This window comes from Stylophora pistillata, chromosome 13 (assembly GCF_964205215.1).
Source record: "Stylophora pistillata chromosome 13, jaStyPist1.2, whole genome shotgun sequence".
Classification (NCBI taxonomy): Eukaryota; Metazoa; Cnidaria; class Anthozoa; order Scleractinia; family Pocilloporidae; genus Stylophora; species Stylophora pistillata.
The window spans coordinates 2,653,739-2,666,407 of NC_142531.1; the positions used below are offsets into that span (position 1 = coordinate 2,653,739).

Below are 12,669 nucleotides of genomic sequence, written 5' to 3' on the forward strand. Positions count from 1 at the left end.
CGTAAGGTACAAAAACCAAGTGCCCAGGGGCTATTGTGAGTGACCAAACCGTCATTAAACACCAATGACCCTTACACACATTGAATGAAATAAACCCGAGGGTATTTAGACGACCAGAATCAATTGAGCTTTCTTTCACATTGATTAGTACCTACCATACAATCCTCTTGCAAGTCACGAATGAAGTTCATTTACACAGACGTCAGAGAGTATCCCAGAAAGCGAGGGAATTACGAAAGATCTCGCATGCTAACAAAATCCTGTTTTAATTGATTCGTAAACACAACCCCAGGCGAAGAAAGACTAACACGCTTCATTCCCAGGTCGCTCTTAGCCTTCTTGGTCTACTTGAGGTGTAGACAGAAACCTTGCACCCCCACCCCCACACCGTCTCTCCAAAAGAAAAGATGATAACTGAGGCGAAAAGCTTCCATATGCAAGTAAAACGCTGCTAAAGGAACCCATCCGCCTGGAGGTCTTGGCGTGTTCGGGTGCAATCTTAACAAGAATCCCTGCAGAGATACAAAACGGAACAAAATTTTGACAATGTTTAATCCCAAAAATGGTTCTTTTGGCCTTACATCCATTCAGCAAAGAAGTGTTTTCTCTTGTTTTTTTTTATATTGGCTACTTTGAATTAGACATCTTGAATTAGACATCTTGGTTAGGCTACCCAAAGAGCAAGTTCTAGAAGAGTCGATCAGCACGCGGCTTGAATTTCCAAAAAGATATTCTTATATTATCGTGACGAAAGGCTGACACCGGTGTAATACGAGCGTGATATCTATATTGTCTTCTGTTTAGAGTACAAGTAAGGAAAGAGGAACCATATTGGCAGTATACTGCGTATCTTGGCAGATCAGCCAGCAAAATGTTTTCGCATAGATCGGTTTCTTAGGGATCTCTTCTTCATTTTGACACAGATCTTAGATTCCCTTCTCATAGAAGAATTTTTCTTAACATACCAAGAAAAGTTCGTAAGCCGTCCACGACTTATTGATTTTTTATGTATTTTACTTTGTTTAGAAAAATAAACACTTATGCTGTATAAAGATCAATGAATACACGTGATCAGTGATGATCCAACGTCACAATTTCTTGTGACGTTGTATTGATTTTGCTTTACCGCGCCATGCGATTGGTTAAGAAAACTGGCTCCATGCTTTTAACCAATCAAAACTAAAGGGATTCGTGATCTTTCCACTGTTGTTTTCAGTGCTTTTTTGCGTTTGTGTATCATTGTTCATTTAACGGTCCTCAATCAATCAATCAATCAATACTTTATTTACCCACGTAGCGTCAAGGAGCTCATAGAGCTCGTTTAAAATACGTACGTGCCTCTAAGATTAAGAATCTAAAAAAACCTAATACATACTGTCAAAACCTAATTGATTAGAAACTAAAATAACTAACAATTAATATTAAAATTTAAGTTTGTACAGTAAAATTCAAAGTCACTTAAATACAGGTATAAAATGGTGAAGCAATAGCTTAAATAATTTAAAATTAAAATTAAAAATTAAGTTTGTACAATGAAATTGAGAGTTACTTAAATACAAGTAAAAAAAGAGAAGCAGCTAAAGTTTCAATGTTCTTAATAGCTTCTTAAAAAGGTTGATATCATTGGCCAGTTTTACACTTGTAGGTTATCCATTCCACAGCTGCGCACACATATAAGTGAAAGATTTTTTCATAAAATTTAAATTAAATTTAGGTGCGCACAAATTAATGCCGGTTTCTCTCAGGTTGTACATAGTTTCCCTAAAACTAAAAAAATCTCTGATGTATTTGGGACCGTCGTTATGCAAACATTTATATCACAGAATAAGGGATTGTTGTTTCCTTCTCTGGTCTAACGTTTCCATATTCAAGATTCGCAGCAATTCATCATAAAGGGTAGACTTGAGATAACCCAGCAGTGATCTAAGAATATAATAGTTGGCACCTTCTAGCCGATTCGCTTGCACTTTCCCCAATCCAAGTAAGAGGGGGCAACAGTATTCAAAATGAGGGAGAATCAAAGTTTTATAAAGCCTTAACATAACATTGTCAGGGACAAAACGCCTGATTCTCCTAAGTGCGCCACTTTTAGCGTATACCATTTGAAGCTGTTTAGTAATGTGATCCTTGAAAGATAGCATGCTATCAAGTTCAACGCCAAGTATTTTGATAGATGGCAGTGTCTCAATGACAAAGCTATGTAGGTCTTGTTTTTCCACGTGATATTTTCCAGTATTCTTACTGGCCATCTCAATTACAACAGCCAATTGAAAACCTATTTGACACAGCAAAGTGATCCCATTGACAACAGCTGATTACCGGAAATTCTCCACATAGTGCTGACTGTATAAAAAAAACAAGATCTAGTTAGTCAAAATCCAGAATCAACTTCGGTGGAAAGTTATTACAGCTCAGCACTGTTGTGGCTTCTCTCTGTGCAACGAATTCATCCTGAGAACTTCTGATTCAAACGTGAGTTTCCAAATTTGATTTAGACAAGGTATACACTAGAGGAAATTGTTCCGGATTCATGATGAATCCGAAACGTTTTAGTGCCGGATTGATGTTGACATTTACACGAAAGTGGACGAATCCGAAATAAAAACTCCCCGGTTTAGTCGTGTCTCCGGAGATTTTGAATCCGGAATTTAAAGTGGGAACTTTGAATCCGATAACTTTTGAATCCGGAAAGTTTTGTCGTGTAACCGCTTTTTTTCTCGAATCCGGATATTATTTCCGTCTGCAATCTTTTGAGTTTGCGGTGAAACCAAAATAGAGGATCTGGTGCTAACATTGCTGGCGGTCTCCGGTTGCCTAATCTTGTTGCAGGTTCAGGCGATAAATTTTATCATGTGTACCACAGTATTTCTGAGGAAACGCAAATTATTATTTGAAGGAAGTTTAAGGTCAGCCACACTTAATCGCCGATAACATAGATGGCAGGATCGAAGACTGAGACGATTTTGGGTTAGACCAGGTCGAACGAGTGCCCGGTGGGACAATATGATGTGAAATGTCACGGTAGCTAGCGAGTGGAGAGAAAACTTTAGAATGTCCCACCCTACCTCTATGGAACTTTGTGAAGATCTTAGGTCCCTAGTTGAGAGAAAATCAGAAAAAAAACCGGAGTTGTCGTCGTGTGTAAACGGTCAGGAATCCGAACATCCTTTCAGTGTAAACGCCTACGAATCCGAATTGATGAATCCAAAAACATTTACGAATCCGGAAAACTCTCCTCTAGTGTAAACCTAGCCTAAAACTATTAGTGGGAATTTATTTTTTACATATTCTAGTGTTTTTCCCGTTTTCTTGGAATTGGGAAACGTTGTAGCAGTTCTGATCGTAAGCAGACCACAGCAATGGTGTTTTCATCGGCATCTTCAATATTTTGTTGTGGGTTATCCGCATTGATCCAGTATCTATCCAGATAGGATAGCAATACTTTAAATCACATGCTACAGACATAAAGACGATAAGCTTTTAGCTCTGGCGTAGCCTTGAAAACCTGGTACTCAAAGACGACTCGAGTAAGACACCGTCATTAGTAAGACCTAATCTAGCACAGGCTTTCCTGTTTTCTTCTTTTGTCGTTGATTCTTTATTTGCTGGTTGCTAGATCTTTTCTTCCGCCTTGACGGTTTAAATGATATAGCCAAAGTTACAAACCCTGGCCTTCGCCTATCATATTTGTGACAAGTGGCGCATAAAGCCTTGCACCGACGCACAATCACACCCACACCTACCCACACGAAAGCAATGGACCACTCAACCCTGAATTTATATTTCCTAACCCCAGTTCAGCGTTAATCAACTATTTGACTTCTTATGCCGACTTATCTTGGAGGTCGGAATATTGATCTACAAAATTACTTCATTGAACGTCTAAACCGGTTCGAAAGAGCCTTGATTCATTAAAATTTGGTACGCTAGCTATGGATCTATGGTTTATCGCTCTGTTGCCAAATGGGCGGGCTCTAAATTTTACAGCACAGTAGCAGAGTTCTCTTATCTATTTTAAGACAACACTCAGGGTCAGTTTTTCTGATATTACCATTGGTCTGATCTGATTCGAGAATATTTGTACGTTATTTTTTTGCCGCCAGAATTCACGTGGGAGATCCACGTGGGAAAAAAGCTTAGTTTGTGAAAAAATTACGTATTGTCCTCAAGTGCAGTAAATTCCAGGAGCTACACTAGATATTAATTTGAGGCCATTTGTATTTCTGACTCTCACAAAAGAGCTCCCGGAGTTAGTCATTTTTTTAATTGGCTCTATGTTCCGCTTTCTTTTTAACATACGTGAAATGAATGGCTAATATCTTTAATGAACAAACTTAATTATTTACAAAAATATTCAATTTGTACGTTACTTTTTTGCAGTCAGAATTCACGTGGGAGATGCACGTGGGAAAAAAGCTCAGTTTGCGACAAAATTACGTAATGTCGTCAAGAGCAGTAAATTCCAGGAGCTACACTAGATATTGGTTTGACGCCATTTGTATTTCGCCTTTTGTGTCCAGTGAACAAAGCTTGAATGACTTTAAAATCTTGGGGAAGAACATTTTCAATCAGACACAGATCGACAAAATAAAGTCACAGTCTCATAAACTGTATGGTTACGTAACCACTACCGGTTCATGTTCAGTTGGAGAAAACAGTGATTAGAAATATTAGCCAGGAGTGCATTGATTGAAGAGGTCATCTGATGTTGACTCACCGAAAATTGTTGCCCAGTGATCCAGAGCGGCAATGACTGGTAGTCTTTCCTTTAGAGAATTTTGCCATTCATTGCTTGAAAGTGTGAATCTTATCAAAGGTTATTTTCACTTTTAGTCGAAATTTTTTAAGAACGAGATACTAACTCGTTCAGTTCTTTGACTCGAAAAGTTCTGTCAGCAAAGCTCATCATCCGTAATGTTAAAAAATTATCAGTTCGGTTCCAAAGTCCAATGACGAAAATAATGTAAGCAATATTGCAACAATAAGAATGCTTCAACCTATGTGTTTACTACAGACGTCAACAAAATACTTGACAGTGGGGAACTACTTTGATTTCCTAACCAGGGAGGTATGACGCTCAATGTTTTTATAGTTCACCTCCTAAATCTCAAAATCCTGATTCTGTTTCATTCAACAGTCGCCACTTGAGCTCACAAAACCTCACCTTAATAACGAAGAAAAAACGAAAATAACATTGGCTATGCATAAAAAAATCCGAGGCGTCTACCTTGGGATTATTTTCGATAGATTACAAAAGTTTTTCACCGTTACTTAAGTGTAACTTATAAGTCACACAAACTCTGCACGAGAACTGCTTTTTAATTAAGGCTGCAAGCAAATTTGTAAAATTGTTGCTCTTTATATGCCCTTTGGGAAACAGAAAGAATCAGACTTAACACTTTTTGAAAAGAGAAGTTAAGCATTCAACAGTAGTTGACATGGAAGCCGTCAAAACGTTCCTGAACAACGCATATTAGTATCGTGTTGATTACACAATATTGCATACCAAAATAGGTAGATTATTCTCTAGAACAATGCGTGATTAATTGGGCAGCCAATCAGATTGTTGCGATTGCTCAAGAGTCTTCTGCCATGATATATAGTCGGCCGCCCCACCAATCTTTCTTTCATTCGTTGAGCAGAAGAGATTCGGCACTGTCAAGGTGAGCTTTTTTTCTGTCCTAATTTTTTCGGTGCTAAATGTTGATTTTACCAAGCTTGATAGTAGAACACCCTTATTGATTGACCCTCTCTGAGCATCTGGCCAAACGGTACACATAAATTAACTACATAAGCAAACAGTAATTAGAAATTAACTCCATACGCCTTAGATAACTTGTAGTATTGAGTAACCAGTGCGGTTGCGAAGATATCGGGTGGTAAGAGGTATCGTTTTCCCTTCGTTCCGCTTAAATCAATCCTAAATGTTCTAAAGCTTGAATTTCGCCACAGCCTGAGTGGGAATTCATGAAAACTGCGATAACTATTCTTGGAATACTTAAAATTACAGCTTGTCACTGCTAACTTAATTTCGCTTCTGGAAAAAATCTTTGTTCAGCACTATTCGGCTAACTTTTCCGTTATACAGTCAAACGAAAGTGTTTTATTTGCTTCTTAGCTGTTTATCGACATGAGCAATTGGACGTGTTTTTCAATTTCGAAAGTGATTTGTTAAATCGAGTTCTTCCTGGCCGAAATAAGTCTCTAAAGCGCCGTCACTGGTCGCCATCTGCCCACTGTTGCTTTATTAGCTGTCGTAATATTTCCATGACAAGTTGGACGATATTGTGTGGTGAAATCGTCGATGTTTCTTTTGCCGATCGGCTTTCTTCTTAAGCAGTGGTGCGCGGGTAGCCAGCGTCGCTGCTAGTTTCAGGTGCTATTGAGAAAACGATGGCGGGAGACCAACGCCTCAAAATACATCAAAAAACTTCGCTGCTCAGACTAACACTCTGAAAACTGTACTTATCGATTTGAGCTGTTGATCCATGCACAAAAGCAGACACGAAAAGAATAATAATTAAGCCTATATATATAATATTTTCTAACGAGAAGCGCGAAGTTGTGTCGACCGCAATAATTTTTTTATGCTTCACTTGGTGAATTTTCAAGATTGACGAGTGGAAACTAAGATTAGTGTTATTATACCGAGGAAAAAAGGCTTTAAAAGTATTTGAAGTGTTCACCGCCAACTGATTAAATTATGCTGAAAGACTTGTATAGTTTCCCTGGAGCTTAGTTCCTTATCCAAAGTGGTGACGCATTTCTTAAAGAAAACTGCGTGTATCACATCATGTCAGAGCTATCTGTTTCTAAAAGAACCTGCTGTACTTCGTCCGGCAGAAGGGGAAGCACTTGGTAGATTATCTGTTTGAAGTCGACAAATAAGATAGAAATAAACCACTGCAATTTTCAAATCTTCGACAATAGCGGTTTCAACCGCCCAGAATAACTTACGTTGATATTCATCAATGTGCAACAAGTTAGCATCAGTTGGTACTTTGACACCCGTCGCAATAATTAAAGTTGGAAAGAATTAAGTCGCATTTGAGGTTTTATTCACAACAGCATCTAATCCTAGGAATGACAGAGTCGCTCAAATATTGATGAGCCTAAATTGTATAACGAATCATGGTATAATCCCAGACGGCTCCTTTTTTTATTTTAAAAACAGTATTTTAAGTTGTAAAAGAAACTTACCTTAGATAAAGAATTAAGTACAAAATAAAAGATTTAACTCTTCTGTTGTTTCCTTGCACAGGAAAAAAAGAGCAAAATTAACAAACCATGGCCAAATTTCTGGTGTTAGCATTCATTGGTCTTACTGGAATTTCTATCGGCTTAGGAACCGACAGTAAGTATTTCATTTCTCTAAACATAAAACGAAAGGTTCGAAATACCTCGTAATGCCTTCTGCAGACGTTTGAAAATGGTAAATGACACTACACTGCTGTTGCCTCTGTATAGGCGCTTCGTTTTCTTAGCAGTATTATATTTGCTTTTCATCAGAGACTTAAAACCCACTCTGAACGTGCAAAGCAATCCAATTCGCGCAAAAGTATTTGTTTAATTAGCTCGTAACATATTTGTGCTAATTTAGTGTTACACCTTGCCACAAACTTTATTTTTATTTCTCCTTGACAATGGCGTCATGATGACACCGAAACGTCGGCTTTTTATCGTTAGTTTTTGCTAGTCTTTGCATTTCTAAATCTTTATTAATAAGTATATTTGTTGTGGCCAAGTTTATCGAGACAGATCATGAGAGATAGTAGCAAGTAACCTATCAGACAGTCTGATTTCCTCGGGCATTCTTTAGAACTGTGTGTGCTTTGAATAGAAGTGTTCCCTCCCAAGAGAAATGAACTACTACTCCCCCGCCCCCTCCCCTCCCCCACAGGGTAAGTAAGAATTTTGGTTCCCTGGGTTTGTTATAAAAGTCGAACAAAGGCATTCGAAGTTACTTTCCTGGGAGGATTTAATCTTTTCCTTTAAGGATTTAATTTTTATTTTATTTCATAATTTGAAACGAGTCCAATTCTCAACACACAGAATTTAGAAAAAAAAAGATAAGCTTATCAGTTCTTCATGTAAGTTTTCTATATGTTAAAAGTATTATTTCCCCTTTTCAGGCTGGAGCTACTGCAGTAATTGTGCCGATGGTAAGTCGCTGCTAGCGCTTTTCTTGAAGTTTAAATGTCGAGTTCGATGGTACCACTTTTGGGAAAGGTAGAAGCCCCCCCCCCCCCCCACCCACCTATAGTTTTCATGCCCCTTAAATATCTCATCAGGGCTTTTGATACGCTGTGTAGAGAGTATTCCACGACCAATGAAGGGAATTTCAACCCATCGCCCCACTGTTATTTGAAGACATGACTGGCCATTCATAACTAGTACTTTAACATTAGTCCCTTTTTGACAAAGAAAAGGGCCTCTTAGTACTTATTAAGCCACTCCCTTTAGTAGTATTTATTACACTTTTCTTGTGTCAAATGTTTAAACTTTTTCTGCCATTTTAGGCCCGTTGAGATGGACGGGTAACTGCGCCTCCGGGAAAAGCCAATCTCCCATAGACATATCCTTCACTAATGCAACCTACAAGTCGTTCTCAGACTGGAACTGGCAAAACTACGGAAGTACACTCTCGACTAAGTTCACTCAAGAGAACACTGGCTCTGCACTGCAGGTGAACCTACCAGATAAAAAGTTCTTCGTCAGTGGTGGAGGCCTCGTAGGAAACTACACCACCGCTCAATTTCACCTTCACTGGGGACCCGAAAATGGACAAGGTTCAGAGCACACTCTGAATGGCGAAAAGTTTGCCGCAGAGGTGCGTACAGAGAAAATTTCTCGCAAAATCTCGTGTGTCATTTCTGAATGAAATACTTAACGTTAGAAACTGTTCGATAACTCTCACATTCAAGGCTTTCATATAGATCCTGCATTCAAGAAGCCGAATTCCATTAATCAGCCATAGCACTTAGACGAACTTTTCATCTTGACATTGATTGAGGGAAAAGTTATGATCAATCATAATTGCATGCCAACGAAGGGAAAGTCATGGGCGCCATCACCAACATTACACCTAACAATCCTGATCATTTCTTTCACTCAGATCCATTTTGTCAGCTACAATGTCAAATACCCAAACTTGACCTACGCCGCCGCGCAGCCTGATGGTTTGGCTGTCCTTGGTGTCTTCATTGAGGTATTTGAGTGCTACGTCATGTGCTTTGAAGCTTAGGATCTAAAGATAAAGCGCAAATCTTCAGTGTCGCAACAGTGCAGAATCGGGAAAGATCTAGAGAAGTGTGAAGGAATATTGCAGTCGCGCACCAAATTATGTGGACGTTCTGAGTTTAGAGGTTGTAACAAAAGTAAGGCCGAGAGGCTTAAACCTTTGTGCGTGCGCGTGGTCTTAAATCTGGATTTTAATTCTCTCGTATCAAGCGCAAAATTCTATGTACATTCGCCTTTAATGGATATATGTGCCCTTTAGATTCACGTCAAGTCTAAAAATGTTCTTCAATTTCCCTTAATTGCTCTGCATTTTATCTCGAACAGATTCAGCATAAATTTCCAAAAGGAACAGTTGCCCAAAAGATAGATCAACAAAGTGAAAGTACCAATAACTCAGGAAATCGTGATTTCATAATTAATGTCTCTGAACCAATTGCGTGCACTTCGTAAACAATTTAGATATGGAGACATAAAATTAGATGTCCAACAGCTAATAGAGTGAAAATGAATTCTCGAGTTAGCCTAACAATTATTCTATAGGAATAAATCGACCAATTCTGACAATATCCGATTTTTTTACGATGTAACCTTCTATGATATCGTTCCCTTTCAGGTGGGAAGTCCAAATTCCGCTTACGACAAATTCCTCAATTATACCTCAAAAGTTGTCAACGGAAGTAAGTCTATCTCTTCTGTTACTCACTCATGATTAGGTTTCTTTTTCACATGTCTGTTACTTTTGGAAACGAAGATCACATAGAGAGAGTCGATCAAAACTTCAGAAAGATATCTAATTTCGTGGAGTTTAAGGCGACTTCCGTGGAAGGGGAGAGGTTCTCCTCTATACCTTAACTATTGAAATCTCTTCCGTTCTTACCCCTAACCTTAAGCCCAACGATTTCTCGGAGAAGGCGGCAGGGTCTCTTGTTTTATCATACCCAACTAGTTTTTTTTCAATTCTCATCTTTTTTAATTATCATTTTACAGACACAACTACACGCATTGCACCTTTTCCTCTCTCTCTCCTCTTTTCCCATCCAACACGAGCAAGTTCTACAGGTACCAAGGTTCCCTAACAACGCCAGGATGTTTCGAGTCTGTCACATGGACAGTCTTCCACGATTCCGTAAAGATATCTGCATCTCAGGTGAGCCTTACGATTGTAAAGTGCGGCTTCTATGATAACGAAAGGAACTAGTGATTCTTCGATCTGTTTTCGTCTTGCGGATCAGTTAGGAGGAGTGTTCGCGTTTAAGCACAATTTTGTGTTCAAGAACGTGATCTGACGCCTTTTTCCTTGGTTGCCGTAAGCCAAAATCGAAGGTAACACAATATTTTCATTGGGAAGAAACGCACGTGACACAAGGAGCTAATGAGAAAACGAAGAAAATTCCTGAGGGAGTTAAAGGATGCGAAAACGTAGATGATCAAGACGTCAGTGACTTTGAATCTGGTTTTGGTTTTACACAGGTTAAGTTTGGTATCAGGAAAGGTTTAATCTGTTTGGTAAAGGCAGGGCGAAATGTGTTTAAAGTCAATCAGACTGCTGTAGGAATCCTGTATTACTTTGCACACTTAATTGAGATTGCCCAATGGCACACAGCTGCTGACCCCAAACTAGTGCATCTCAGCAGCAAATGTGCTGTCGCTGTTGTTACTATCGTCTACATTTAGCAGATTTTGGCAGCATTACGTTAAAAAAATTCTTCTCATATCATTACAGGTTGCTGCCATACGCAGCTTGATGATGAACGACACTGACTACATTGGGTTGAACTACCGCCCGACCCAGGCTCTTAACACACGCACTGTGTATGCGAGCTTCGATTTTTCACCTGGCACAGAAACTCCGACGGTTGCTGATTCAGCAGCTGGTGTTAAGATCACCACAAGCCTGTTGCTGTTGATGTTAATCGGAGCTCTATTCCTTAATTAAGATGGCTCCTTCGCATACACCTGACGCCAATTGACTAAGACTTGCCGTTTAGTTAATTGTTTTTTTTAACTCCAAGGAGTTGCAACTTTAAAAAGGGACGAGAAACATTCTCTTTGATATGACCGGAATTATAGGAGAAAACGTTGCAAATGTTTGCATAGGTTAGTTTATAGATATTTTAATCAAAGAACAACTTGAGTTTATTTTAAGTTTTAGTCCTTATAGGATGGTTTTAAAGGTTTATTTTCGTAATATTAAAACTTTACTCGATATCTTTGTTCATTCTTTTACTATTCTACGTGCAAATGAATATTTAGTAAGACCTTTTTGTTGGCCTCCTTTAGTAAAGGAAGTCATTAGAAGCAATTCTTAACAGCTAGATCATGACCAGTTTATCTTTCTTAGCTTAGTCCCTTGAGCCAATGAAAAAGCGCTCAGCGGAAATTGGTTTAATTTTTTAGGCTAACTTTTCATCGTGCTTATTTGCGAGGGACTACTAATAACAATGATAATTTAATATTTATATTGCGCAAATTAACATGTGTATATGATCAAATGCGCATCACAGCACTTTTCGGGAGACTTTGGCCGGACTGCATCAGCAGTTTACAAACAATCGAAGGAAACTTATTTGAAGATGCCCCCTCTCCACAATTCCCAGTAAACAGGCCAGACCACATCACAGTAATCTCGTGAGTGGGTTCTTTAACATCCCCTGCCTAGCCAAATGAACTAATTAATAGATGCAAGAGACAGGACCTACGGTTTATTCCTCCTTATCCGAGAAGACTAGAATGTCTATCCATTTCATATTATAGAAAGATAGCGCATTCTCCTCAGTCAGTTTAAGACCTTGAGTGTTGGTCCGGCCGGGGCTCCAACCATCGACCTCGACCACCCCCACAACAGTCCAGTGCTCTAATCAATTGAGCCAACCGGGAGGCGGTCTAATAAAGACAGACTGCTCGTAACTATGTTTCCTTAAAGAATTATAAATGATTATTTTATCAGTTATTATTATTATTATTATTCTTTTTATTTTATTATTATTATTGATGATTTTATTATTTTAAATGACCACCCCCACAACAGTCCAGCGCTCTAATCAATTGAGCCAACCGGGAGGTGGTCTAATAAAGACAGACTGCTCGTAATTATGTTTCCTTAAAGAATTTTAAATGATTATGATGAGTTGGTTTGTAATTCTCGCTACTTTTTCATAAAACTCCTTTTAAATAGATTTTTAAGGTTTGCCAACCAATGAACATGAAATGGCAGTAACTTTTTTACGCATATCTTTACTATGAACTTGAAGTTATGATTCAGTCGACCGTCAGGAAACATTGAAAGACTGTTACTATTCTAAGCGATTATTATAAATCTATGTACGAGCACCAGAAAAAAGTAGAGATCATGTCTAAAACAGTTATTCGCATTTTTATATGATGTATGTATTCAATTAGTATTCTTAGGCCTAAGTCAGTTTGTTTACT

General features: G+C 38.6%; 1 pseudogene across 1 annotated transcript; it reads left to right on the forward strand.

Annotated features, from left to right (window-relative positions):
• Positions 1 to 2,449: 2,449 nt before the first annotated feature.
• LOC111319297 (carbonic anhydrase 1-like) lies at positions 2,450 to 11,448 on the forward strand (annotated as a pseudogene). Its single transcript, XR_015994683.1, has 8 exons — positions 2,450 to 2,472; positions 7,262 to 7,354; positions 8,133 to 8,162; positions 8,520 to 8,830; positions 9,116 to 9,208; positions 9,854 to 9,917; positions 10,228 to 10,387; positions 10,964 to 11,448. The product of XR_015994683.1 is annotated as a carbonic anhydrase 1-like (transcript).
• The last annotated feature ends 1,221 nt before the right edge of the window (positions 11,449 to 12,669 follow it).